Genomic DNA, 4942 nt, shown 5'->3' on the forward strand with positions numbered 1-4942 from the left:
GACGCTTGGAAGCCCTCAATAATTTATGTCAATGTGTTGTATGTGAATATACAATAGCTAGGCAAATTCTTTTAAATCCATAGACACCAGGATATACACAGATATGAAGAATAATACACATAAGCACAATATGCTAAGCTCCTTTTCTTTCATTCAGTTTGTTTGACTGACAGTATATTAGTCCACAGTAAGTCTCTGTGGATATCATTTGCAGATGCATGTACCCACACTCAATGCCAGTTCATGCATTTGCCTCAAACAATAAATGAGGGTGTTTTTAAGTCAAATAACAACCAGAGAAGCTATCATTCTATAACCACAGCAGTACTGTACCTGCCAGCCAAGGCCTTGGTCCACAACCCCTGCTTCAGCATGGTAATGCCATGACACCCCAGATGCCCACGTGAGGTTGATCAAACAACGGCCAATCCAATGCTATGTATGTGACAGGAATCTACCTGAAAAACACAGAGAGATTAAAAAGCAAGTGAAAAAGAAAGACACCAACTAGGCAAACAGTATTTCAAAATGACCATTTATACATTAATTTTGTTTATTACTAATCACTTCTGTTATCCCAGTCTTTCTCTGGGTAATCTATTGGTTGTCGTTTTCTCTGATATTGTAGGTAGCTGTACTGTTTATTATAATATAGTGCAGTAAAACATGTTCTGAAAAACACTACAGAATCACCTGAATAATTGAGTCAATGATGTGGGCCAAATAAGTCACAGACATTTGAATTTGTAATCACCGTAACAAATAAATGGAAAACACTGGCTTGGCTTCCAAATGGGCCAAACAAACCACAGTATGCTTGGTCAGCAGTAATGCCAAGATACAAGTGGCCAGTAAGCTAAACATAGCCGCTAGAGTTGGGTGGATTACTGTGGTAGTCACTCCAGTGGTTAGTATTTCCCTTGACAAACTCCACCATTCCACATCCCTCCCCGTCTTTCTTTTTCATCATGCCATCTTCTCCAGAAAACAGTCCATTTATTTAACACACAGTGACAGGGTTGGACTGGCATACTGAAATCGTGGCAGGAAAAGAAGATTTAGATGAATTTATGTTTCCCGAGTCAAGTTAAGCCATGATACAGATTTCAGCTTAGTGTTATATTATTATGACTGGGGCCTCGCGTAGGTGTCATCTGTCAGCAGGATGGGTGATTCAGCTGCATTTTTAAACGTGTGCACTGACTTTGTCATGATCAGACATCTATATTAGCAAGTGTGGAAATGTAAATAAACCTTGCGTGGATAAACTAAAATGAGGTATTTTATTTCACTGCAAACACGAAGCGCAGAATTGCATTAAACATGGAAAATATCATACACACAGTGTGTCACTAGTCACTGCAGACACTGTGCATACAATTTTACGCAGTCAACCTACATTGTACTGTATTTAAATGAATGTCTTTATCGCACAGTTAAAATTGCAGATCTAAAAGCTCACAATGCAATGATTGTGAGCTTGTAGATCCGCTTTTTAAAATGTATTTTCTTTTTAAAGTTAGTTATTTTTAATTAAAAAAATGTGCGCCAATAATGGCTTGCCCAAAGTAGGGACGCCAGGTTGAAAGTGGTTCACTTTGTATGTCAGAGAGGAGCTCTGAGGGTATCCATGTCAGGGGAAACATTACAGGATAATAGAGGCAAAGTGTGAGTCTGGTGAGGCTCTGGATGCAGCAGTAATAACTAATTACACTGTCAGCAGATGGCGGCTTCAAACTGTTGCAGAATGATTGAAGCTACAGTATAGACCAGGGGTCTTCAAAAGGGGGTCTGAGACCCCTGAGGGGCCCTCAGAGTTACTACAGGGTCTGCTAAACTTTAATGTTTAATATTGTTTATGTAAATGTCTGAAAATGTGGTCAAATATTTAAATAATCATTATTAATAGAAATATAGTAATCAAATTTCATTTGGTCACTTTTACACATCCCTAAGCAAAGATAAGGGGTAAACAAACAGATGATAGCGCTGTCAAAACAAAGCCATCAAAGCTGCAGCATCACTTGGAGACAACCCATAATAGGCACTGTACTTTAAGCTAATCTCAAATATTTCAACCGTCAACAGCCATTGATGAGACAATCAGCTATATATGGTGAGCTTTGAAAGCCTCTTTCCATCTCAAAAAAAGAAAAAAAATGAATATGCAACACATACAATAGATGTAATGGGGGTCCCTGCTTCATCTCTCTCTCTCTCAAAAATTGAAGACCCGTGCTATAGTCAAATCACAACTTTGATAGTACAGTCACTTATATATTATTTACACTGCAGTGTTGTGTGAGTAATATACTGTATGTTCCCCACAAGGTTTTACACAGAATGTGTAAAACAAATGTGATTGTACTATGTAATATACGGTACAATCCATTCCAATCCAGTGCTTAAACAACAATTGACCAAAGTGCAGTTCAACCAATAATAGTAGGCTACAAACCATAAGACACTTAAAAGACTAAAGGCAATAAAATACTCTGCATCCGCATGTTTTAAACATACAGATGCAACTCGTTCCAAAGTATGGGCTCTGCAAATGCAAAGGCGCAATCTCATCTCATGTGGTTGTAAAAGGTCAGAGAAAAGTTGGAGCTAGCCCATTTCATGATTTGTAAGCAATCAATACAATCTTAAAATAATTACTAAAATGTACAGGGGGCAATGAAGGGATCAGAGGCCATGCAGCACAGGTGAAACTGTGCTCTGGCTTGGCTGTTCCTGTTACAAGGCAAAATACGGCATTCTGGACCAACAGTAAGCATGAGAATAAGGAAGTCCGACTAACAGCATTACAAACACTAGTCAAGTCGGGTTGAGAAAAAAGCACGGACAAACCTTTCAAAATCACTAAATGATACTTGATCTTAGGATAAGAAAAGGATATTTTTTTGCAGTGGGTTAGTAGCAGTTGCGTCATAATCCAAGGACAGGGAAAATACATATATATTTGATTACATTACTTATGAGTTATAGGCCAATATGTAAAATATGTCAATTTAAAGATGATATGGGTGAGAAATTATGATATGGGTTCTTTCTTTGTTTACTGGTGTGTGCATGTCATGCCGGTCGGTCCAACAACTGTAAACAGACTGTACACACGGACGGACGTACGGACACACGGACAGGGGTGAAAACATTATCTCCGACTGTCAGCCTGGTGGAAATGTAAAAAACTGCTGTATAATAATAATAGGCTACTATTGCTATTGTGGTTATGTGTTCCTAAGCCACACACGCTTTCACAATTCCACACCCTATCTGTAGCAGCAAGCCAGCAACACATGGTACTTAAGACTTTGGGGATTTTATTCTTCTCAGAGTCCAACCTGCTCCAATCCACACCTCCCTCTTTTTTGGGCCAAAGTTGATACGGAGCCAACAATTCCATTAAGCACTGGACTGATACATGGAGCCAAAGCTCCCCTTTAGAGCAGGTCTCTGAACCCGATAAGAGGAGCAGAGGAAATAGACTGAGTTGTAATTCATGATCTGTCACCGTTTCAAAGTTTCCCTATACCCACTTTCTCCCCACAGATAACTCCAGACAGTTCTACTTTGACTTAATTAGACTGAGGTAAGTGAGAGATAAAGTTCTCTTTTACAGTGAAATTCTGGTCGTACTAGATTTATGTTATAGAAAAATGGAATCCGACCAAATATTGTACATAAAGTCTGCTACATGCAATTATGTTGTTTTTTTCTAAACCATTAATTCACCCTTTTAGTGACTAATATACTAATGATTAATGACTAATATACTATATTACTATATTGTTGTATTGTGCTTTCTGTTTTGGCAATGTAAATGTATGTTTTCTCATGCCAATAAAGCCCTTTGAATTGAATTGAATTGAATTGACTATTCTCCATTTCTCAACCACGACCCTGGTAGTATATTGTTCAGTTGTTATAATGTGTTGAGCTCGACTAAGAGACGTCTAACATTGAGAAGGACACCAGACAACAGAAACATATGGAGCCTTCCTTCCAAATCAGCACTAATGCATTCTTCATATTATATATTCAATCATGGGTGGCATTGCTTTTTCCCTCCGACTTAAAGTCTTTACACAACGGGGCGTTTCTTTTGTGCCATTAATTCCCCTGAAAATATATACATTTTTAAAAGCATCATCCTGTAGGAATGAGGCATCAACTATTATGAATAGTTTTGATGTGAATTAATCTGCTATTATCCAAGGTTTATTTCATGCCCTCGGTGATAAGACTTTTAGAAAGCTATTTCTCTACGCAACAAAATGTGAAATGACTTGTAACATTACAAACAGAGGACAGATATCAGTCATAATGCCAAATCTCCAATTGACAGCCTCGGCCTTATACCACACCATTTCAGAACTGATCTAGCCCAGACAAGACAGTCTGACAAATGTACCTGAATTGCGACTGGATGGCACCTGTCAGTGGGTGTCTTTCTCATTCATGCACACAGTGCGGAATGGCCAATTACCAATACTTTTGGCATTCATGAATCGCCCGCCCAACCACCCTGTACCCAATTTCGAACAATGCGGAAATTGTTGCCATCGGTTCACAGTGTGGCAGTGTGAAACATTCCATAATAGGGTTATTGAAGCAGCGCACTGAGTGCCCACACTTTGTGGGACTGAGATACTGGGCCGTACAAAGAGATTTTCAGCCCATTTCAATATCTTTCCTCAGGGGACTGATCAGTGTGTGTACCTGCAGTGTTACATTGTGTATAAAATCATGCACCTATTTAGTGTTAGCTTCTGTTTTGACAGTCAGTGAAGGAAGGAAACATCAAGGTTGACCATTAGTAAATTAAGCTGTTGTATAACAGTCTGCAGTTTAATATTCAACTATTTCTCACTTTCAGCTCACTTCCTTCACTGTCTGTAACCTGTGATCTTCCACACATCCTTAAATGCTGTTTTCT

Source organism: Gymnoscopelus microlampas, assembly GCF_963454915.1.
Source record: "Gymnoscopelus microlampas genome assembly, chromosome: 15".
In the NCBI taxonomy this organism is placed as follows: domain Eukaryota; kingdom Metazoa; phylum Chordata; class Actinopteri; order Myctophiformes; family Myctophidae; genus Gymnoscopelus; species Gymnoscopelus microlampas.